The sequence below is a fragment of the Tursiops truncatus genome, chromosome 5 (assembly GCF_011762595.2).
Source record: "Tursiops truncatus isolate mTurTru1 chromosome 5, mTurTru1.mat.Y, whole genome shotgun sequence".
NCBI lineage: Eukaryota > Metazoa > Chordata > Mammalia > Artiodactyla > Delphinidae > Tursiops > Tursiops truncatus.
In genome coordinates this window covers 97,142,931-97,168,472 of record NC_047038.1, presented here as the reverse complement: position 1 = coordinate 97,168,472, position 25,542 = coordinate 97,142,931, and the positions used below count along the sequence as shown (strand labels likewise).

General features: G+C 40.4%; 1 protein-coding gene across 13 annotated transcripts in view; it reads left to right on the top strand.

The window, feature by feature from the left end:
* TMEM150C (transmembrane protein 150C) overlaps nucleotides 1-25,542 on the top strand; it is a 76,107-nt gene that overhangs the window by 14,753 nt on the left and 35,812 nt on the right. The window contains exon 1 of one of the 13 annotated variants that reach the window (XM_073805396.1): nucleotides 23,753-23,936. The exons of the other annotated variants lie outside the window; for them this stretch is intronic. The gene's annotated coding sequence lies outside the window, so the exon portion shown is untranslated. Of the gene's footprint in view, nucleotides 1-23,752; nucleotides 23,937-25,542 lie in introns of those variants that run through there. 13 annotated transcript variants of the gene reach the window in all.

Genomic DNA, 25,542 nt, shown 5'->3' with positions numbered 1-25,542 from the left:
GTTGTTCATCAGTAAAATGTGGGTTTGTCTGTCTTGCTCACTAGACTGTAAGCTTCTTCAGAGTAGGGGTGGTGTGGCTCATCCATCATTGGAAACTCGATACATGGGATGAGGCCTGGCAGGTAAGAACTCTATAAATATTTGTCAGGTAAAGGAGATTCATCTTACTTACTTTATAGGTTGTTTGAAAGAGCAGGTAAGATGAGCAGCAGTAGAGTATAGTGCTCAGAGCTCTGCCCCTGGGTCCCAATCCTGGCTCCAGCAAGTGACGGTGGGTGAGTAACAATGCTCTGCGCATCTGTGAAAGTGGATGGTGGTACCTACCTCCTAGGGTTGTACTAGATGTGCCTGTGCATAGTAATTGCTATATACATACCAGCTATTGATGTAACATGTGAATGGGTTTTAAAAAGTGCTATTCACATAAAGGTAGTACTTTTCAATGATGTCTTACCAAGTGTTGGACACACTGAAATACTTCCAGTACTGGGTCTTTTCTTATCTTAACTAGAGGTAATTCAGTTCCGTTTCACATTTTCTAAAGCCCTCTTACAGTGTCTTTCACCTGGACCCTTTTAGTGACACCCATGACCACCTGAATGCAAAGTATAAGTTCAGAGAAGGCCTGACCTTGGCTGCCCTGGCCTGGCACTGCTGCCTGCTCTCTTTTTACACTGTTTGCTATGTAGAAATAACTCTGGTCAATTCCCAGGCAGTAAAGATTGTTAAGATTATGCTAAATAATTCTGATTTCATATGTGCAGACACTGTAGTAGTTTCCACTCTGGTTTCCCTGCCTCCTGCCTCCTGGCCACTAGAGCCTCATGTGCGCAGTGTGCTGTCTGCCTCATCTTGCCGCTATTTCACTCTCGTAAGGTCTCCCTAGCCCAGGAACCCTCTTGAGATAGTATCTTATTATAGGACCAAATCCAAGCTACCGGTGTTGCCTTTCAAGGCTATGCATAATCTGAGCCTTTTTTTTAAAAAGAATTATTTATTTATTTATTTTTGGTTGTGTTGGGTCTTGGTTGCTGTGCACGGGCTTTCTCTAGTTGAGGCGAGCAGGGGCTATTCTTCGCTGTGGTGCGCGGGCTTATTGCTGTGGCTTCTCTTGTTGCAGAGCACGGGCTCTAGGCACACGGGCTCAGTAGTTGTGGCTCGCGGGCTCTAGAGCGCAGGCTCAGTAGTTGTGGCGCACAGGCTTAGTTGCTCCGTGGTATGTGGGATCTTCCCGGCTCAGGGCTCAAACCCGTGTCCCCTGCATTGGCAGGCGGATTCTTAACCACTGCACCACCAGGGAGGTCCCCTCTCAGCCCATTTTATCTGTCCATGTTTTACTTCCAATTCCTCTCTAATGTAGACTTTTACTGCCCACTCACTGGGATGCAGTCTTGTCTTTCTTTCATTTTCATGATTCCTAACACTGAAATGACCTCCCTGTCCATTCTATTTATTTACATTTGCCCATGGATTTAAGGCCCCCCCCTTTCATAAACCCTATCTTCCCTGAATAACAATTGGCTTCTCCTGTATTTTTACATTTGGTTATATTTAATATAGAGCTTTCTTAGGTACCATTTTGAAAATTAGTATCTTCTCATTAATGACTCAGATGTTAACTTGATAATATTAAAATTATTATAAGCTTACCAGTTACACATTCAGGAAAATTGTACTAGTTTCTTACTGGTGTAAGTTTTAAAAAATTTAACTTTTTCCTCTTGGCAGCTGTAATTACACCACACTGCCTATAAATAAAGCCCTGGAGTCCAGACCATATGCAGTAAAACAAAATAATATAGTTGAGCAAGGCAGGGCTACTATTGCTAGTATGGGACTCATAAGTCTCTATTTCTTGACTTTTATAATACATGAGACTTTGGCTGTTTCCGTATATCAACATTTCTTCACTATTAAACCATGGATAGGCAATAGAATGAAATGCCAGAACCCTGATATCATTTAAGGACATAGTAAGAATTCAGTAACTGTTGTGGACAGATTAGTTTGTGATTTATTTTTGGCTCCTCAGCGATTTAGTCTGATTTGTACGTGTCAATTCACTTTTCTGTACTAATTTAGTAGATCCTCTAAAATATTAGAATTTATTAAACTTAAGATATAATGGACTTCCCTGGTGGCGCAGTGGTTAAGAATCCGCGTGCCAATGCAGGGGACATGGGTTCGAGCCCTGGTCCGGGATGATCCCACATGCCTCAGAGCAACTAAGCTCCTGAGCCACAACTACTGAGCCTGCGCTCTAGAGCCCACAAGCCACAACTACTGAAGCCCGCACGCCTAGAGACTGTGCTCCGCAACAAGAGAAGCAGCCACAATAAGAAGCCTGCACACTGCAACGAAGAGTAGCCCCCGCTCGCCACAACTAGAGAAAGCCTGCATGCAGCAACGAAGACCCAACACAGCCAAAAATAAATAAATAAAATAAAATAAATTTAAAAAAAAAAGGTGGTTAGAATTTGGGGCCTAATATGTTGTTGTATGTCAATTATACCTCAAATAATAAAAAGAATTTGGGATATATACATGACTTCCTAGGGGAAGGGGAGAAGGGGAACTTAGGGAAAAGCAAATGATTTTTCCTAAGGAAAAATCCTTAGGGAATGGGCCCTTCCTTGGGAGAACAGACGGTGTGACAATATCTGACTTTTCTTCTGTGCAAAGAGATTAGAGTTGCTCCTGAAGGGATTTAGAACAACTGAGTTCCTTTGGGGAAGCTCTTCTTTTAGGCAGATGAGGGATTTCAGGAACTACAACACCTTTACTTCAAAATAGTTCCGTATCAAAGGGGCATGTTTTGGGGTAGCATGTCCTGATCCCCTCAAATCTCACACAGTGCCTTTTCAGTGTCTATTTAAGTGATAATTTTTTTCCTTCTTTTTTTTTTAAATGTATGTTAATAAAATTCCCAACCCATCCTCACACTTCTGAAATAATTCATATACCTAGTTGTAGCTTATTCTTTTCGTACACTCTGAATTTTATTCCTTACAAAAGCAATCTCTCCAACTATGAGAATTTTAGTTCTAAAAAGTAGCTTGCCTGGCAAAACTACAGTTGTCAAAACCAAGGTTTTAAAGGAGACTGAGGTAAGGAACCAACTTCAGTTTTGAATATGGAACTGAATTCAGTAAAGGGAAAGTTTTACGTGGTAACCTCTTCCAATACAAACCAAGTTTGTTGATACTAAAACCTGTGTTGATAGGTAACTTTTTTCCTGATTCACATTCTTTAGTTGATCAGAAAACATTTCTGTGGTTTTCTAATCATTGAGAGACTGAATATGCTTTGGACTTGAAGTCTCCCTTTTTGTCTTTACAAATTTGGCTAAATTCTCTTTAAACTATGGTCATTTGAGGGGATTATTAGAGTACTTACTGGAATGTTCGGGGAGGTTCCCTAATGGTCAATCCATCAGGGAGTCAAAGAGATCTTTCTGATCCACTCAGGAGACTCACCCACAAGATCCAGGGACAGAAATGATTGCTGTCCTTTTTTTTTTGTGTGTAAGGGCATAAACTGTGGATATGTGGAAAAAATCAAGAATTTATATTTTTATATATATATATATATATATATATATATATATATTTTTTTTTTTTTTTTTTTTTTTCAGTATGAGGGCCTCTCACTGTTGTGGCCTCTCCCGTTGCAGAGCACAGGCTCCGGACACGCAGGCTCAGCAGCCATGGCTCACGGGCCCAGCCGCTCCGTGGCATGTGGGATCCTCCCGGACCGGGGCATGAACCCGTGTTCCCTGCATCGGCAGGTGGACTCTCAACCACCGCGCCACCAGGGAAACCCAAGAATTTATAATTTTTGATAAAGAATTATAAAATTTCATCAAATCAAAACTGAGAGTTGATGTCTTTTGTTTTTAATCACAAATGAAATTGGTCTATAGGGTTTTTTTTTTTGGAGATAATGCTTTTCAGTTTTTGGTATCAGAAATATCCTATTTTCAAAAAACTTTGGGTAGTTTCCCATCTATTTCATGTTCTAATATATTTAGCTTTAAAATTAGCTTTTCCTTAAAATTTTGAAACTGTTAAAAAAATAATATTCAGAAAAAGGAAAATTCATGACTCTCACACAGATATAAAAATAAACATGCGTTACAGACTTTATTGTACTCAGTAGTCAGTGAGGAAACCAGGCACATGTTATAACTAGTTCAAAGAGAATTTTTTTAAATGGACGCACTTACAGATCCACAATACTGAATTATAGATAAGCAGTATTGAAATGAATTAATAAATGTGCAAATGAAAACAAAAGCTTTCACAGGGAAGAGGAGAATCAGTTGAACTTCTACCAGACAGAACAGAATTTGCATGTCAATTGATAAGAATTATTTTGCACTGCTCTCAGTTACCTATAATTTACAATTGTAAAATAGCTTCCATAGACTCAGATAACCTGGAAAGTTGTCCTCTAGATGATACGGTTTTCCACTACACACAACTTTTTTCCTACAAAAAATGACACATTAGTAAAGCTAAAGAAATAATACATTTATTCAACAAAAGTTTGAATTTCTATCCAGTGTCAATTTCTTTCTGAATTTGATCTGTTTGGATTGCCTACGTTTAGATTCAGTTTTGGAAATTCGAATATTTCCAGAATATAGTCTATTTCATTGCGATTTTCAAATGTATTAGCATTCAATTGCTTATAATATTCTCTTATGATTAAAAATATCTGTATTTTCTAGAACTTTCTTTTAAATTATTTTTGAATTCCTATGATTCAAATATCAAAAATTATTGTTATATGGTGAAGTATATCTTTCCTATCTTTGCCCCTATCTGCCTAATTCCCACTCCTCCCAACAAGTAACTACTATTTGTTTTACAGGTGTGTGTGTATATAAAGCCGTACACATATGTGCATATATATACATATATATGTATATATATATGTAGTAGACTGAAAAAAAAACCCCACACAACATGAGAGCTGTGAGTTCAGTTTTACTGGGGGCTGGCTGAGGACTGTGCCTGGGAGACAGCCCCTTTGATAGCTCCAAGCAACTGCTCTGAAGAGGTGCAGGTGGGGGGAGATCAGTATGCACGCGATTTTGGTGAAGGGGGCACGTGCGTCAAGCACACGTTTTGGCAGAGGCTTGCTGCTGGTCACAAGGAGCAGACGCCTCCGTTAATGATTTTAGTGCTTTTCTACGTGTGAGAAGGTGAAAGAATTTGTGTTCATAAAATTTCCTCCTGAAAATATCTAACTATCAGAAGGCCCGTTCTGCCACTTTTTGCCGGAACACAGAGTGCCTCATTCCTCATCTCCGCCCTGAATTCCTTTCAGGGTGTGTTGGAGGTCAGAGCCTGCAGTGGTTAATGACCTAATCCTTGTAGAGCCAGATGGGAAGCATCGCTCTTTAGCTGGCAGCACCAATGAATGTAAATACACATTGTAGGGCTTCCCTGGTGGTGCAGTGGTTGAGAGTCCGCCTGCCAATGCAGGGGACATGGGTTCGTGCCCTGGTCCGGGAAGATCCCACATGCCGCGGAGCGGCTGGGCCCGTGAGCCATGGCCACTGAGCGTGTGTGTCCGGAGCCTGTGCTCCACAATGGGAGAGGCCACAACAGTGAGAGGCCCGTGTACCGCAAAAAAAAAACCAAAAAAACCAACAAATAAATACACATTGTAGATATTTTCTAACAGTATTTTTGCATATTTTTATTTTTAAGATATTTGATTTATAAAATTTTCTGTGTTGGAGGTTTAAGAACCAGCTCTTGGATTTTTCTTTATGTTAATTTGCTCTTTTTTATAATTCATTGATTGTTGCTCTTAACTTTATTATGTTCTCCCTCTTAGTTTGCTTACATTTGTCCTTTTTTCCCCTAAATTCATGAAGAGAATTCTTCTTTTATTCTTCCTTCCTTTTTTTATTATAATGAAAATATTTAAGGTCACCCATTTATTCCTGAGTATAACCTGGGCTGCATCTTCCTACATATAATATTTGACAAATTCAGAAAGATTTTGCTGGTATGCATTATCACCAGCACTAATTCTTGTCATTTTTATTAAAATTTTGCTGACTTCATAAGCAAACATGTTATCTCATTGTCTTACTCATACTCTTTCATAGGTTCTCCACTGGCTTCTTATTCTCAGCCTATATAAACCATTGTGCTCAGTCTTGCCATAGTTCCCATCCCCAAAGATCTTTGATCCTGGCTCTTCTTTGAACTATTGCTCCATCTGTCTGTTTATAGCCAAAGCCCTTGAAAGAGTACCCACTGCCTCACTGCTTTCTCAACCCAGTTGTACTCTAGCTTCTGAGCCATACTTTATGAATACCATTCATGCCAGTGTCACCAACGGTTTCTGAGTTGTCAGATCCAATGATTCCATGTTGTTTCTGGTCTTTGCTGAGCTCTCAAAATATTTGGTGTTGTTGACCATCTCTTTTCTAACAATATATTCTCTCCTCCTTTTGCTCAACCTCCATGACCACTTTTTCAGCCTCTCTTCATTGCCCTCTAAACATGAGTGTTCTGCACCCTTTCTTCTATAAAATAAATTTCATATTTTATGGCAAGAGAAGAAAAAAATTTTTTTAATAAATTTATTTATTTATTTTTGGCTGCATTGGGTCTTTATTGCTGCACGCAGGCTTTCTCTAGTTGCAGCCAGTGGGGGCTGCTCTTCGTTGCGGTGCACAGGCTTCTCATTGGGTGGCTTCTCTTGTTGCAGAGCATGGGCTTTAGGTGCGTGGGCTTCAGTAGTTGTGGCTTGTGGGCTCTGGAACGCAGGCTCAGTAGTTGTTGCACATGGGCTTAGTTGCTCCGCAGCATGTGGGATCTTCCCAGATCAGGGCTCGAACCCATGTCCCCTGCATTGGCAGGTGTATTCTTAACCACTGCACCACCAGGGAAATCCCCCAAGACAAGAAAAATAAAAAATTTTCTCTGCCGTTTGGCCTCCTCTCTTCCCTCTACCATGCATTGTGTATCTGCATTATGTATGGACCAAACCTCCCACATCAGCAGAAATACCTGCTCAACCATAAACAGCAACATTCTCCCAGCATCAACAAGACAACTTCTTAAAAGATAACATTCCTCCTTGATCTTGTAAGAGACCACAATGACGGTTAGGTCTGGATTGTGTAAAATGTCAATAATATGTCATCTAATGTAGAGCCCTTGGTCTCAGAAAACTTATATAACTGTGTTTTGACTTCCAAGGGGCAGAGCAGTTCTTGGAGCTTTCTGGGATGCTGTCCCCAGGTTATAATCCTCAAATAAAAATTTTCATTTCTTTCTTAGATTTCTTTCTTAATTTTCCGTCAACTCTTCTCACCCTACACAGTATGTCTGAGTTATTGCAGTGGCTACCTTGGCTTGAATTTTGAATCTTGGCTTGAACCTCTATGCATCTGACTCCCAAACCTCTGTCTTTAACTTCACCCTCACTTCTGAGAGATGTACTTCTTTTCTGAATGTCCCAAAGGCATCTCAGATGCAGCTTGTCCAGACTATCAAATTTGTTTGCTTCCTTGGGCATCTTGATTCTCCTTTTGCTACTCCTATCTTAGTTAATAAAACCTTACTTGTCACTCAGTCTTTGCCTGTGCTCCCTTGGGTTCTGCTGCAGCTGCCCTGCCTTGGATCCATCAGCTATCCGGCTTTTATGCTTTTATATATTGGCTGTTGATCACTGATGAAGAAAACTCTAGGCAGAGGTCTCCAACCTTTTTGGCACCAGGAACTGCTTTCATGGAAGACAGTTTTTTCATGTACAGGGGTGGAGGGTGGTTCAGGCAGTAATGTGAGCGATTGCGCAGGCGGAAATGCCCGCGAGCGATGGGGAGCAGCAGGTGAAGCTTCACTAGCTCACCCGCCGCTTACCTCCTGCTGTGCAGCAAGACAAATTCAGGATCTCCAGCCTAATTTAGGCCTTCAGGTGTGGAGCTGGATGGTTTTTCTAAGTCTGCTCACTCTCCCAAAACCTCAAAGTGATTACCCTCTCCAGGCCCCTTATATCCCACTGCCTTTAATTTTTTTTAAGTCTTTATTGAATTTGTTACAGTATTGCTTCTGTTTTATGTGTTGGGTTTTTTTGTTTTTGTTTTTGGCCGCGAGGCCTGTGGGATCTTAGTTCCCCAACTAGGGATCGAACTGCACCCCCTGCACTGGAAGGCGAAGTCTTAACCACTGGACCACCAGGGAAGTCCTGCCCACTGCCTTCTCTTTCTGTCTCTCTCAACAGATGTACTTTGCTTTGGCTTTCTACTTTCACAGGAAAAATAGTGGAAATTATCAGGCATGAACTAACGGAGATTTTCACCCTCCTGTCTTTTACCACCTCCCTCCTGTGGCGGATAATCCTCACCGCACTGTTGAGCCAGTCCCGCCCTGCAGGATCTGGAGCGACTGTATACTGCGTCTCTACCTACTAACGTTTTCAACCTTCTGCTTTTATTCCCCATTGGCCGTAAAATATGCTTGAATCTCTGTTTTTTGAAAAACAAGCTTCTCTCTTGACCTTTATCTCGATCTCCTTTACTTATGGTCGCATACCTTTGCTTTCCTAGCCAAGCTTCTCTGGAAGGTAGTCCACATCACTTTATCTACTTCTTCACTTTCCTTTCATTCTACATTGTTGCAATGCGACTTCTCCCGCCACAATTCTGCTGAAACTGCTCAGATAAAGACCATCACTGATCTACTAATTGGCAAATCCCTTGGCCTTTCTTCATCCAGCGACTTGACCTCCTTGCCTTTGAGAGAGGTGACCATTCTCTTCTTCTCAAAACCTTGCCCTGGCTTCCATAACAAAACTCACTCTTGTTCTTCTGTCTGGTTGATTATTCCCACTCACTTTCCTTTGTCCTCCCACTCGTGGTGTGCCTGGGCCTTCTGTCCTTGGCCCTGCTGAGCTCTGCTCTGCTCTCTTCCCCTTCCCTCTTCACTCGCTCATCTCCTGCCCTTTGCGCACCCTCCTTAAGTGGTATCTCCCCTGCACTTCATGGCTTCCCCTATCACAGGACGTTTAACTCCCAAATCAATATGTACAACCTGACTGCTTTCCTGAACTCCAGCCCTGGATCATCTCTTGCCGTCATGCCTCAAAGACACCGTAAAACTTGACTCATCCAGAATAGTGGGCCAAGAGGGCAAAGCAAGTATTATAGAAATAGTAAGAGAGAAGGGAGAACAAGAGGGAGGGTCATGGGAAGGGGAAATAAATTGTCAGTGAGTTTTTATGTTTCTCCCACTGTGCTTCTGCTGTGTCAAGGATGCTCGCCACCCTATCCCCACTTTTCCACACTAGAGCCGTAGTTTTCAGAGTGTGGTCCCCAGGCCAGTAGTGGCAGCATCACTTGGAAACTTGTTAGAAATACAGATTCTCAGGCCCCTCCCCAGGCCTACTGAATCAGACACTCAGAGGTGAGGCCCAGAAATCTGTGTTTTAATGAGCTCTCCAGGTGATTCTTATGCCTGCACTAGTGAATTCCCTATTCATTCTTCATGGCCCAGCGTCAGTGTTACCTCATGTGCAGAGCCCTCCCCAATCCTCTCATACAAAATTAATGACTTCCTCCTCTGTTTTCCATTGTACTTTATCCATGCCAACTATATAGCACTTATTCTATTGTAGTTAGCTCTTTAAGAATCCTTCCTCCCCCACAGATTATAAGGTCTGGGGTTATTATTGATCTTTATATTTCTAGCACCAGACATGGTGCCTGGTATGAAGTAGACACGTTACATTATCACAAATTACTTTTATTTTTTCTGCTCCCATGACCCCTTGTCACTCCCTTCTTACCTGTTCTTTTTCTTCCTTTCCTTGAACCTGCCTTTTGGGTATGAATAAATCATCACAGTGAGATCTTACCATTTAAAGGCAATGTTTTCATTGGGTTCAAGCACTCAACCCTTTCATATCTATCAATCAGGGTTCAAAGAGAGAAACAGAACCACAAGTAGAGATATTTAGGGGTGTGTGTGTGTGTGTATGTGATTGGATGATTGGTTACAGGGATTTGAACTTACACGATTATAAACTAGTTAAAATGTCTGTGCTTCTAAGTTGGAGCTTGAGTCCACTTGGTCACACATTTGGGAAGGGAAAGATAGATGAAAAAGTGGTGTGTGGGGAGAGCAAAGGAAAACTGGGTCCCACAGCACCTAGTGGAGTTCATGAGCATGAACTAGTACCCAAGGACAGACTGGAACCAATCTTGGTGACATGGATGTCCCATCAGTGTAGCGAGTGCCTGTGTCACAGAGCTAAACACACTCCCCACCCAGCAGTTAGAGGCGCTGACGGAGAATCCGGGAAAGGGGAGCAGCTTCAGGCCCAGCGGCTGCCCCTCACTGAAGAGGGAGCCAGCAGATAAACAACTGCGTGTGGGAGCCACAAAAGCGCCTGCCCCAACCTTCTGAGTGTGAAAACACATGCTTCTGTGCACCTAAAAGTACTCCAAAATAAACTTTTTTTAAAAAATGGCTGCTGCTTCACTTTTACCTCCAAATCTCATGTGAAAATATCCCTGTGTTGGGCTTCCCTGGTGGCGCAGTGGTTGAGAGTCCGCCTGCCGATGCAGGGGACACGGGTTCGTACCCCGATCCGGGAGGATCCCACATGCTGCGGAGCGGCTGGGCCCGTGAGCCATGGCTGCTGAGCCTGTGCGTCCAGAGCCTGTGCTCCGCAACGGGAGAGGCCACAACAGTGAGAGGCCCGCGTACCGCCAAAAAAAAAAAAACTCCCTGTGCCCCATTCTCACCAGGAACATATCGGGAAGGAAATTCTGGAAAACTTAGTTCAGGCTATCAAGTTGACACCTTACATAGCCACCACAATATCCATGAGTCTGATTCTGAAATACCTGAGATTTACTCTCTGAACTGAAAAATCTGAGATACGGGCAATATTTTGCAAGAAAACCCCACTCTGGGCTGGGTGGTGGAGGAAAACTCTTCTTAGATTGGCTGGCAGTGGAATTGGTTCCAGAAAGATAGATAAGAATTACATGGGGGAAGACTAGGACATCCCAGGGGAGACAAATCATGATTCTCAACAAAAGACCCTCAGTCACCAGTGAAAGGCATAATTATGCTGAGGACATTATCTTTACTGAGGTAAGATAGATTTTAGAAAGATTATCAGTAAGAATTAAAAGCAAAGCCCTCTAAATTTAATTAATTAGAATATCCTTCATGCATTATAGTTTATTGAGGTCTTTTGTATTAGTGAGTGTAATAAAGGATAATAGAGTTTAGTAGAATGTAGTGGGCGAGAGCCTGGACTCCCCACTTACTAGCTCTGTGACCCAGAGCAATATATTATACAATACTTCTGCAAGCCTTTGTATTCTCGTTTGTAAATGAGCACTAATAATAGTCTCTACCTCATAAATTATTGTGAGGACTTAATGAGAGAATCCATGTAAAGTACTTGGCAGAATACTAGGGACATAGTATGTTAACTGCTGCCAATGTCTCATCATCGGTGCTGTTGATGTTGTTACTGATAATGCTATTATTTCTCTAGGAAATACTTCGCAGGCAGGTTGGTTCCAAAGGTTCAGTCATACCTTTACCACTCTAACTATGAAGCCCATTTAGCAGACAGGACCCAGCATTGTTATCGGAAGAAATTTGCTCTCCTTCTATTTATCTTTTCTTTGGATTCAAATATAGTTGCCCTTATCTCCTCAGCCTCAACTCCAAAATGTATCCCTCCACTTTCCTGTAAAAGTTCTCTTTCCTTTGCCTAAGTAATGGGCTTTGCAGCTTTTCTCCACTACCTGTGCTACCAGGCCTTGGGCAAGGATGGTTTGAGAGCCCGGGGTACAATGGCTGGAGCCCCAGCCTGCCTGCCTGTTCACGAGGGGTGTGGCTGTGTGCACACCACCCATGGTTGGTCACCTGACCCACCCTCAGGTGCTAACAGGAAAGAATGGGATGTGGTTAAAGCAATTTTATGGTCTCCCTGTAGCAGAGTACAGAGACTTGTTTTGTAGGGACAGGGAGAAACAGACTGAGTCCGCCCACAGCCATGGGTATCAATTTATAACCATAATCAGAAGCTGTTAAGCCTTTTTCTGCCTAAGGGAAAGTCCTGCATATCTCTTTATCTTTGTTAAACAATAAAAAACAATGAATGGAATGTTATCCTTTAATTAAAGAGCTATCCTAACCTCTTTTTTTAAATCTTGATCATTTTTGAGTTTTCATAAATCTCTATCTCTGTCTGTAAATCTTCAGTCTCATCCTCTCCCCCCACCCCTCCCCATCTTTAATTAGATTTTCTGGGTTTTGGCCACTTTAACTGGAGAAAAATCACTGAAGTACAATTTGAAAATAATACAGTCCCTTCTGGTTTTATTACTCATTTTCAGTATTGGTTGGATCCCCAGAATGTACTTTCATTTACATACTTCTCTTTTAAAACAAAATCTATGGATCCTATCAAAGCAATACTTCTTTTCTTCTTTACTAAGCCCAAACTGACTTTACTCCAATTACAAAAATTCCTACAGCAGAATAAATTAAAGGGTTCCTAGTCATTGAGATGTGTATTTTGCAGGCCCTGTCTCAGCTATATTTCCAAGAATGAAATGCCTCAAGCATTCTTTCTGCTTTCACGTCCCACCTTCAAAGTATTTCTTGAATTCTTCTCTTTCATGAGGTCTCAACTGCTACTGCTTTGGTTCAGGATATCAGTGTCTCTGCAGGACAGTGCAAGAACTCCCCCAGTACCTCAGCCATACTGAAATCCTGTTCATTGGTAAAACAGGTTCATAATCGAATCGTGTTTTCATGGCTTTGTTCAAGCTGTCCCCCTGCCCAGGATGCCCTTTTAGCTTTGTCTGCCTGGCGAATTCCTTCAAGACCATCTGAAATGTCACCTCTCTATTCATCTCTCCCCAGCTTCCTCAGTGGGATCATGCATGCCTTACTTTGGGCTTGGTAGAGCTTCTTTGTATTATGAAAGTCATTACATTTGCATTTGTAATTATTTGTTTCCATCTCCTCCTCTAGACACCTTGAGGGCAGAATCCTTGCCTTCTTCGTAATTGTAACTTCCCCACTACCTAATACAATACCTGATCCAGGGAAAGCACTTGGTAAATACTTGTTGAGAGAATGAAAATGCAATCTCCTTTTTTAAGGTTGGTATATAAAGAAGAAGAAAAAACATAATAAAGAAGACAATTACTTAGATATTTTTCTGCAGAAACTAGAGAAAGCCACAAGTAATTTGTTTGTAGTTTAAAAGAAATGGGCTATTCCTTCACAGCCAGAGGATAAAAGGCAGGGTTCCCAAGATACTCTTCTCTCTTTTTAGAAATGTATAATATCTACCTAAATGTACAATGAATGTCTTTGTAGAAAGAAAAAAACAATTTTTTTTTGTTCAAAAAACATCAAAGAATAAAATGGTACATCTGAGATAATCTTAGTCTCTGCAGCCCAGTTTTGTTTTTTTAATTAATTTATTTTTATTTTTGGCTGCGTTGGGTCTTCGCTGCTGCGTGCAAGCTTTCTCTAGTTGCAGCGAGCGGGGGCTGCTCTTCGTTGCGGTGCATGGGCTTCTCATTGCGGTAGCCTCTCTTGTTGCAGAGCAGGGGCTCTAGGCTCACAGGCTTCAGTAGTTGTGGCATGCAGGCTCAGTAGTTGTGGCTCACGGACTTCAGTAGTTGTGGCTCACGGGCTCTAGAGCACAGGTTCAGTAGTTGTGGCGCACTGGCTTTGTTGCTCCGCGGCATGTGGGATATTCCAGGACCAGGGCTCAAACCCGTGTCCCCTGCATTGGCAGGCGGATTCTTAACCACTGCGCCACCAGGGAAGTCCCCCAATTTTGAAGTATGGTAATGTTTTTAGTTGTTGTGTTTTAATGAAGTAGATTATTTTGACCCTACCTCGTCTTTCTTCTCACTTTATTATCATATAGAGTGCTTCAGGACCCTACAGTTGGCTATCTGATGCCTCTCAGAGCAGTACACTTTTTGATTTCATGCATTAAGGTGCCAAATTTTCTTTGCACCCCAAATAAACCTAGAAGCATCTCTTTATCTTTGTAAATCCACCATTTAACTGAACTGGAAATAAAATTTTGCATGCTACTGACCCCTAACTGATTTTCAGATTATGTTCTGTGATGTTTTGTTAGAGCTTACTTCCATCATGTCAAAACCATTTCAAGAATAGTCAACGTTTTGGTTTCTCCACATTGTTTCATTTGGTCAGTTGTGGATTTTGGTAACAAGGACAGGGGATGTCCAGGCTAGCTCACCATTCTTAACCAGAGAACTCCCAAGGCAGAGACGTGTGATTAGAACATGGAAATGGCAGGCAAAAAAAAAAAAATCCATACCCTCATGGAGCTTACATGTAGCCAAAGAAGAAAGACTGCTAATAAAATGGATAAAATATAGTGCTGGGTACTGTGGAGGAAAATAGAGCAAGGAGGTTCAGGGAATTCTGGAGGTGAGGAGTGATGGTGATTTAAATTGGGTTTTCAGGGAGGGCCTCCTCAAGGAGGTCCCATTTGGGTGAAGATTTGCAGGGGTGAGGGGGCAGTCATGTGCATTTCTGGGGGGCAGCTCAGGGAGGTGCTGGGGGTATCCAAGGTCCGCCTGGAGGCCAGAGTGGCCGGAACTAGGGGAAAGACATGGACAAAGTCAGAGAGGAGTTAGCCTTCGGAGGTAGGGGTTGGTGTTTACCCTTAGCAGGAGTTGGGCTAAAGAGTGGTCTGATCTGACCTGTGTTTTAAAATGATCAGACCACTATGGTGAGAAGTGGCTAGGCTTAGGATCTCTTTTGGAACAGGATTTCCTGGCACACTGAAGGTAGGGTGTGTGAGAAATTGAGCCATTTAAGGCGACCCTGAGGATTTCAGCTTGAGAAACAGGAAGGGTGGAGCCACCATTAATGAGCAGTGGAGACTCCAGGTTTGGGGCAACAAGGTCAAGAGGACATCTGTGTCTAGTGATGTATAAAGCTGCCCGTGGTGTGTTAAGTAAAAAGTTTCAGGGCTTCCCTGGTGGCGCAGTGGTTGGGAGTCTGCCTGCCGATGCAGGGGACGCGGGTTCGTGCCCTGGTCCGGGAAGATCCCACGTGCCGCGGAGTGGCTGGGCCCGTGAACCATGGCCGCTGAGCCTGCGCGTCCAGAGCCTGTGCTCCGCAACGGGAGAGGCCACAACAGTGAGAGGTCCGCGTACTGCAAAAAAAAAAAAAATTTCACACTTATACATATGGTGGGGAAAGCCTGGGAAGAAGCATGTTTAAGTGCTAGCAGTTAACTGTTTAGGGTGTGGCATTACTGGAGACTTCACCTTCTATTTTTCATGTGTATACAATGCACAAGTCCAGGTGATATGAGGGGTACAAAAATGCATAAGACATGGCCCTGACTGCAGTGCATGTGAGAAGGCAAAGAGCAGAACTGGATAAGGTAGGGCGATCAGACCCGGTGAGTCTACCCAGGTCCAAGGTCTAAGCTCTCAGCTTTGCAGGTTTCCTTCATCATTCTCCAGAAGGTGCTCAAACTCTGAAGGCCAACTCACACCAACAAATTCGTAAGACATTTCTAAACCAGAATAGAAATGTATTCACAATAGGTTTAAAGTAATATTAATTGTTTGCTTAGGAAAATCCTTTCTTGTGAGTAACTCCATTCAGAAAACCATATTATAAGCCAAAATGTGACTTGGTAAATATAGATTTAGAACAATAGAAGTGAGGATATTTCTACCAAGCAAGGCTACTTTGGCAAATTGCTATTCTTTTCTGTCGAGTTGTTTCTTTCCAGAAAACTAATCATCCTCAGAATCAAAGAAACTTTTCCCCAGTCCAACACTATTCAGACACACTAAAAATTCTAATGGATCAACTTGCTCAGTTCACGAATCTGCCCTTAATTCACACCAGGCAAGGTACAATTCAAGATATTAAGGGGAGTGTAACTAATTTGAGAATCTGAATAATATGCTAGAAATTAGTTATCTACAGAGAGAGAACAGGTTATCTATTTGCTGATGAGCTATTTCTAAAAGAAAACTATTATCTCAATCTGTTTTTTGTAAGGGGACCAATTACTGCAGAGCCATTAAAGGAGAATTTTGCAGATACCATAGCTGGAAGGAAAAGTAACACGGGCGGGTGGCAAGTCTTGAAAAGTAGAACAGTACTAGTCCAGAAACTGGGCAGCCAAATCACAGTCAGAAAGAGACTTGGTCTAGGTATGGTAGAGGGAACTGCCAAAAGTTTAGGAAAAACAACAGAAGTAAAACCATTGAGTCACTGAAGTAATTATACTAGTTTACGTTTATTGTGAACACACGAAAAAGATAGTTTGCAAGACAGGAGCACTCAAACCAAAACATGGAATGAGGCTCAGAGGTGTATAGCTGTAAAGCAGCTGATATAGTACGGAGGCATTGGTTGTTTATTCATCACAGTGATTGGTTACGATATTAGAATTTTCTTAAATGAAAGGAATTGGTTCGTGATGACCTCATATCAATTCAAGAGAACAATTTTAGTTTCACTTACGATTTTCAGAGGCATAAGCAAGAAGTGACCCAGGTCACATTAGCATCGTTTGGCTTGCAAAATAAGCTAAATTAAGCTTTGCTTTTATAACTAAACTGGTTTTGTCTGCTCAAGGAATTTTCAAGTCTAGTCTCCATTTGTGTTTGATTTTAGCAGTCCCCTGCTTTGGTCATTCTCTCAGCAAGCTCAGAGTGTGAACAACTTGTATAGCATTACTCTTGGTTACCGTTGTTGCTGTAGCCAGGCTGAAGAATCACATATTCGCTGTATCCAATATTTGTCAGGACAGAGGGTCATGCAATTGCTGTTACCAACAGTTGCATCGTCATCATAGACCTGGGAGGTCAGATCATTGAGTTCCTCAAGTTGTCTAATCCTGATGGTGTTATCACTGATGTGTGTGTGGCTGCCCAAAGGTATTTAAAACACTTAAGAGGAAACAGCCGCTGAAAAAGTTAGTCAAGGACTGAAAAATTCCCCCAGCAGAGATTTCCAGAGGCCAAGATTTAACCAACCAAACAACTCAAATGGATTATAATCAGATTCAGACTTTACCTTTCTAAGTCAATCTACATTTCTATTTTGAATGATTTATGTAGCACAACATGATGTATTGACAATCACATATTCTCATGATTACTTAGGACAGGATGAATGTGAGGATGTTTTATTTCAGGAGGTGGTGCTGCAGGTGAGTTTTCACCTAATTTAGGCCTCTACATGCTGTGGGCAATCGGGTAATTTAATAAGAGACATTTCTATGGAAAGAAAAGGAAAACAAAGGGTAATAGTTTCAGCAGATTATACATTCAGTTTCTGAATTTGGAGAACAGCTAGTTGAGAAAATTTCTAGTTTTGAGTTCGGAGCATAGAGATGCAGATGGAATGAGGATGGCAGTCTCAGTCTGATGGATTTCCCTGGTTTGCAGTTTGACTGTCTTTGATGAAGTCATCAGGTATTCTATTGAACTTTCTTGAGTGGCCCATATAGCAACAGGCATGAAGGTTCCATATGTGATTTACTGTAGTAATTTCTCTGAAGTTTAAAGTAGATAACAAAACCTCAAAGACAATGAACTGGACCAGAATCTGAGAATAGGTATGCTACAGTTTTCTATTGAGATACAATTTTTATAGTAACCCATTTTTATCAAAAATATTTACAGGGCTTCCCTGGTGGCGCAGTGGTTGAGAGTCCGCCTGCCGATGCAGGGGACACGGGTTCGTGCCCCGGTCTGGGAGGATCCCACATGCCGCGGAGCGGCTGGGCCCGTGAGCCATGGCCGCTGAGCCTGAGCGTCCGGAACCTGTGCTCTGCAAGGGGTGAGGCCACAGCAGTGAGAGGCCCGCGTACCGCAAAAAAAAAAAAAAAAAAAAAAAAAATTTACAGTGGGTCTTCCCTGGTGGCACAGTGGCTGGGAGTCCGCCTGCCGATGCAGGGCACGTGGGTTCGTGCCCCGGCCCGGGAGGATCCCACATGCCTTGGAGCGGCTGGGCCCGTGAGCCATGGCCACTGAGCCTGCGCATCCGGAGCCTGTGCTCTGCAACGGGAGAGGCTACAACAGTGAGAGGCCTGCGTACCACAAAAAAAAAAAAAAAAAAAAAAAATTTACATTGAAACTAATTTGTTTGTAAAACAAAATAATAAGTCTAGTCTTATTATTTACATAAATGTAGTAACAATAATAATTCTATGCAATTCTCAAATATGACATTTCAGCCGAAGTTTTGGTAATATTCAAGGGGCTTTACTGATAAAGTCAACCTTAGGTCTTTAACGTTGTCTGGTAATAAGGAATCTCAGATTAGATCTTTAAAGTCTATTTAGGATAAGAAGCCAAGCTAAGGACTTGTCTAGTTGTGTCCTGTTAAAAGGAGAACAGATTCTTATTGAGCTTATACAAATACATATATTGTCATGAAAAATAAAAATATTTAATAAGGGTTTCTGAATTCTGGGGGAATCGAATAGTGAGAAAAAGAGAAATGTTTCAACTTTTGTTTACAAAAGTATACTTTATCAAATTGCTGTAAGGTATAAATCGTTTTTTTAAAAGAGAGGAGGAAAGAGGCTCTTTAAATCTGTAAAACAAATCATTAAAGAAGCAGCAATGTTTTCAATGAAGTCATAAAAATTGTAGTCATCTTCATCAGTTCATTCAGTCTCCTGTAATTAATTTTTGTTTTGCTTCATCTTGGGTTTGAAACTTTATGAATCTATCAGTTTTCCATTAGCATTTAGAAATTCTTACTCAGTTCAGTAGTATGATGTTACAGTTGCCAGCGTCTTGGCCTTGAATCTCTTTGAAGATAAAGAGATTTTTGCCTGTAGTTGATTGTAAATGCTTTCAGAGAAGAATGGAGAGTAAAACAATAACTATCTGTGAGTGACAAAGACTTAAATAGCCATCGTTAAAGATCTGGTGAGAGAAAGTTCACCTAAAATGATGCAACTGAGAAGCAAATTGTTATTTTTGTGATACACAAGATTGTAAAATAATAACTGGAATCATGACTGATAGTATTATACCAGGACACATCAGATTTTTAGGAATTTTGTATATAACCATGTAAATATAACCATGTAAATATATATAACCATGTAAATATAATCTATATTTATATAGATTATATAACCATGTAAATATATAATATAACCATGTAAATATAACCATGTAAACCATGTAAATATAATCTAAAAAGGTTAAACATTACTTTTTATTTGACCTTGTTTCCCGTGTAATTTAACATATCAAATAAGCCTAAATAAATTAACATTTTTCTTTTATAAGGAGAGAGAACAAATCTTTTGAGATCTTCCCTGGGCCCTCTGGAAAATCCCAAATTTAGTTTGAGGTCAAAAAGACTTCATTCAGAATTTTATTTGGGGAAGTTTGTCCAAAATGTCAAACAGTTTAAAACACTTGATCAAATAGGATCACAGGTCACTGTGAAACAATACCTAGTTATACATTCAACCAAAGTGACAATTAGAAGATTTCAAAGGCTAATAGAGAAAGTTATATAGTTGTAAAAAACCTTAGCTCTTTTAATATGGAAAACTCAGTTTTCTTAATCAAAGACATGATAAAGACAACGTGAAGCCCCAGAAATTATTTTGATAAAACACAGAGTCTTTGTTTTCTAGGCAGCTTACTTTAAGGGTAAAGAAAAAGCTTGCAGAAGCTTATCAAGAGCAGGCCAATGGTCCAATAAGTTTTAGTTTTACATAAGGACACTACTTATTAAAGCTTATTTTTTAAAATCCTTATAACAAAACCATTCAATTTTAGCCCGCTTTGACTTCACAACATAAAATTTCTTTTCCACAAACGTGTAACTTTCTATATCCATTTAGGTTTTGTCTTATTCTTTTCCTTTCTTAATCTGGAACAACTAGTTATTTTATTTTAGACAGCATTTCTCTTTTTCCCTGACAAACTCATTCTATATTCCTTGCATACTCTGCATATAAAATTACATCCCATTTTCTTTCCATATTTTGTATGCAAAGTTGTTTCCCTTCACTCTTATTGTTTCTTATAGTTTTGTTTTTATGTATTGATTATAAATTTTAACCATTAGTAAATTTTACCTTCCAGTGAAAACTGGGAAGCAGGCAATTGTGAACTGTCTATCACATATTAGCATCCAGTAGTAGATTAGCAAATTTATATAATTTAATAATATATATATTATTATATATAATATATATTATTATATTATATAATATATAATAATATATAATTATGAAAACATTCTTTTTAGAGACATGTTTTTCATAGTATAATTTTTAATGTAAAAGATATTTATTAATAAACCTAAACATATTTTGTCTCTCTGTAAAAATTAAAAAACCAAAAGTAGATAAACTTATGTTTAGCAATCAGTGTCAGTATATTATCTTATTTGGATATCTAAATATTTGAATATCTAGATATCAGTGAATATCCATTATTTAGTTTAACTTAGTATAAACTTTTATCTCATTTGTTTATTTAAATTACTTTTTAAATTTACTTTTAACAATCATGCTTAGATTATACGTCAAACAGCTAAACATTATCTTAAGTTATTTTTCTTGTTGACAAATTTTGTAACATAGAGATAGTATGAGCTTATGTGACAAGCAAATCCAGGTAGGAAAAGTTGTATGTTTGTATTACATTTAATGTTGACAATCCTGAAGACATGTCTGTTTTTATTAAACCAACAAACTTAAACTAGTTTTTTTTTTCCAAATTAGTTGTTCTTTTATTTAAAAATTCTTTTAAGTTTTTATACAATTTTTCAAAGTTACTTTCCGTTTACAGTTATTACAAAATATTGACTATAGTCCCCAAGTTGTACAATACATCCTTGAATCCATCTTACGCCTAATAGTTTGTACCTCCCATTTCCCCACCCCTGTGTTGCCCCTCCCCTGCCCACTGGTAACCACTAGTTTGTTCTCTCTAACTGCATCTCCTTTTTTTTATTATATTCACTAATTTGTTGTGTTTTTTAGATTCCACATATAAGTGATATCATACAGCATTTGTCTTATTCTGTCTGACTTATTTCACTTAGCATAATGCCCTCCAAGTCCATCCATGTTGCTGCAGATGGTAGTATTTCATTTTTTATAGGTGAGTAGTATTGCATTGTATATGTATACCACATCTTTTTTATCCATTCATCTGTTGACAGACACTTAGGTTGCTTCCATATCTTGGCAATTGTAAATCATGCTGCTATGAACATTGGGGTGCATGTATCTTTTCAAGTTAGTGTTTATGGATTTTTTTGGATATATACCCAGGAGTGGAAATGCTGGGTCATATGGTAGTTCTATTTTTAGTGTTTTGAGAAACCTCCATACTGTTTTCTACAGTTGCTGCAATAATTTACATTCCCACCCACAAATGTATGAGGGTTCCCTTTTTTCCACATCCTTGCCAGCATTTGTTATTTGTGTTCTTTTTGATGATAGTCATTCTGACAGGTGTGAGGTGATATCTCACTGTGGTTTTGATTTGCATTTTCCTAATAATTAGTGATGTTGAGCATCTTTTCATGTGTCTGCCTTTCCTCTTTGGAAAAATGTCTATTCAGTTCTTATGCCCATTTTTTAATCTGGTTGTTTCTTTTTTTGTTGTAGAGTTGTGTGAGCTGTTTATACATGTTGGATATTAATCCCTTAACAGTCGTATCATTTGCGAATATTTTTTCCCATTCAGTAGATTGCTTTTTTCGTTTCGTCAATGCTTCCTTTGCTATGCAAAAGCTTTTAAGTTTTATTAAGTCCCATTTATTTATTTTTTCTTTTATTTCCTTTAAGAGATGGATCCAAAAACATATTGCTGTGATTTATATCAAAGAGTCTTCTGCCAATGTTTACCTCTAGGAGTTAAATTAGTTTTTATTTATCAAAGATTATCCCAGATCATGTGAACTTGAAAAACATTTGGATTAGATTTTACATTTCTGAGAGTTTTAGGAATCAATTTATATGAGCATTTATTTTTCTTTAAGTCAATTGAATAGAACTCTTAAAAATATCACATGTACATAATATACATACATACGTACACGTAAACATATAGACAGACACGAAGAGAGATCTTGTGGCCTTCATTTAAAAATTTTAGCCACGTTGGGAATTCCCTGGCAGTCCAGTGTTTAGGACTCCAAGTTTTCACTGCTGAGGGCCCAGGTGCAATCCCTGGTTGGGGAACTAAGATTCCGCAAGCCACACGGCGCGGCCAAAAATAAATAAATAAAAATTTTAGCCATGTCTTAGGTACAAGACAAAACAATAACTGGATCCAAATTGTGTTTTGGGCCGGTGGACTCAGTTAAGATAACCTGCTCAGTTAGACAAAGTTATTTACAAAAGATTTTTTTTTGCATTCTGTAAGGATTCTTTTAGAGAAAATATTTTTGGAGTCATTTTGTCTTTTAGAAGCTTCTGCATGCCAATCAAAGAATGCATTCCATTATCTCTGAGAGGTTTGGGATCCTCTCTTTTCCAGGGTCTCCCTTTAGGTGGACTTACCTCAGTTAAAATTTCCCCAAAGTGGCCACTGCAATTACAAATTATTCAAAAGTTCACCCATTTTTCCAGAAAGGCACAAGATCCTGGTCCCTAGTGGGTATACATATAAGAAGCAGGAGTCTTTTAAGGGAGAAGGAGGAACTTTAGATCAGGTAGACCCCCTCTCTGCCTTTAGATTCCCCGAAACAATCTATGGGGAGCCCAGTTATCCAACGGCTGCCTAAACCCCAGGGAATCATGGGTTTCTCCCCTCACAGACAGAAGCGTGACTTAGCAAGAAGCTTCAACAAACAGAAACAGAGAGCAAGTGTGCACAATAAGGTTGGAGAACTCAGAATGCAAAGAGAGGAAAGCTCAGACCCAAGAGAGACTTAACCCCCAAACTCCAGGGTCCGCGAGAAAGCAGTGAGCGCAGTGGGCTGTGGGTCCTGACTCCTGATTGCTCACCAGCCTTGGAGTCATTGGGGGAGTCTTCTTTGGATCCCACTTCTGATGCTATGAACTGTCAAAAGTTCAGAAAAAAGCAAAAGTAAAACCAATGAATCACCGAAGTCATCGTACTAGTTTAAGTTTATTGTGCACACACCAAAAAAGACAGTTTGCAAGACAGGAGCATTCAAACCAAAACATGGAATGAGGCTCAGATGTGTATTGCTGTATTGCTCTAAAACAGCTTATATAGTATGGAGGCATTGGTTGTTTATTCTTCACAGCGATTGGTTACAATATTAGAATTTTCTTAAATGAAAGGGAATTGGTTAGCGATGCCTCATTATCAATTTGGGGGAATGATTAAGTTTCACTTTTGACTTTCCCAGAGGCAGAAGCAAGAAGTGACCCAGATTGGCCTTGCTTGTCTTGCAAAATAAGCCGAATTAAGTTTTGCTTGTATAACTAAACTGATTTTGCTCAGGGAGTTTTCAAGTCTGGTCTCCATTTGTGTTTGATTTTAATGAAACAAAAAAGAGACACTTGGGAGAGACGGCATGTGTGTCCTAGGGGATGATTCCTCTGCCTCCACCCTGCCCCTCCCTTCCACTCTCAGGAACCGGGTATCATGTATGATCACATATGATCCATCTTCACAGGGAAGCAGAGATGGGCCGCAGAAGGGAGCTGGCATCTAAGCTGTGAAAGGGGCAATTGGGAGAGCATTGACCTAAAGAAGTAACCCAGGACCAAGGCCAAAGCATCCTGGGTCTGGTGAAGGACGCTCGAGCCTTTGGAGAACCACCAAGGGGCACAACGGCTGGGCCCAGCACACTGAGTGGTTCAGAGTTCCAGTTTCACGCCAGTCACTACTTTCTGAGAGTTGGGAAGCATGCCAGTCTCTTAGCAGGATGCTTGTAAGTCGTTGTTCAGACGTGTTACTGCTCAAAGTGCTTAATTTCATTGGTTCACTATGGAGCCACTTTTGTTGGTGATTTTGCTAATTTTGCTCTTAATTCTGCAGGCACACCCTTATGTATACCCTGTAGCCTTCTAAGTGCTTAAAATTAACATGCAGTGACATCATCTGTGGGAATGAGGATTTGAGGAAGACAGAAGAGGTTGATGATTTATGAGGTCTATTCCAGGTTGTTTTTTGTGCAAGGGAACTGTATGAAATGAGAAACTGCATTAGGTCACCTTTCACAAGGTGTGTGGAACGCCAGCTGGGTGTGGAAGACTAGGCATCAGGCAGTAAACTACATTTTATAAATCCCTGGTTTCACTGATTTTTATTCTGGTGATGTAGTGGTTCTGAGTGTTCGGGGGAGTTCAGGTTCTGAGTTGCTGATTAGTTCCTCTGGCCTTGAGAAAGATGCAGGATGATGTACAACCTTCTTCAGTGCACATCTGAGCTCCACAAAGCAACCTCTGGTCTCATATATTTCATGTGGTTTTTTGGTCCTTCCAAAGACGTCATCAGCGTAATTTCTAGGAGACAGTTTGAAGGATTTTTGTACAAGGTCATACCCTGCTCCACCAAGAGAACATTAAAAGCTTACCTTACTTTCTCTTTCACGTTCCTCACTGAATTCCTGAGCAGTCACTGTTAAGCTAGAATAAATTTGCACATTTCTACTTTCTTTTTCTGGACCACAAATGGGTGGGCACTAGTGATATTAAGACAGCAATTTATAATAATAGGCTTCCAATTATTGAGCTCTTGCCATATACTTATCAAAGAGCCTTATGTGTTTTAACTTCCTTAATCCTCATGGCAGCCCTAAGAAGTAGGTATTATTATGATCCCATTCTATAGATGAGAAAATTGAGGCTTAGAGAGGTTAAGCGATTTGCACAGCATCACCCAGCAACTCTGTGGCAGACTCTGGATCCAGGACACATGCTTAGGGATCCAGCTCTATTCTGTGTTCCCACTGTAATGGAGAGTGGAAGAATTATCATTTTGACTCTCACTTTTGATATATCACATCCACTGAGCAGCTGCCAGTTTGTTGGATGAGGAGATACAAGTTCAGTGCTTGGGGCTTGATGGTCATGTGCAGTAGTAGCCTAGCATTTTTCAGCCACATAAGATTCTACCTGAATTTCCTTCTCAGATCCCCATGTCTTGAACTTGCTGAACTTACCTATCCTTTAGGGATTTCTTTTTTGCATTTGTTTGCTTCATGTTTGTTTCAGGCCTGTGTAGTTGGTGTCAGAGCCCAGCAAGAGAGTGCCAGCATCACGAGGAGTCGTCGTTTGTTTTGGCACTTGGAGCTGTGACTGTGGGTCAGAAGGGGTTGTTGTGATGCTGTTTCAAAGCTCTGGATCAGGGACTCCCGGGCACAAGGATTTCATTTCCAGTTAGCCTGTGGTCAGATGGCTTTATAGTCTTTTTTGTGTTTGTTTTTTGCCTTAGGGATAGGAAGGCACATGAAATAATTGCATGTGGCAAAGAGTCTAGACAAGATTCTTTAGAACTGGTGAATCGAGCATGTTAAAAGCAATGATGTCATTGTC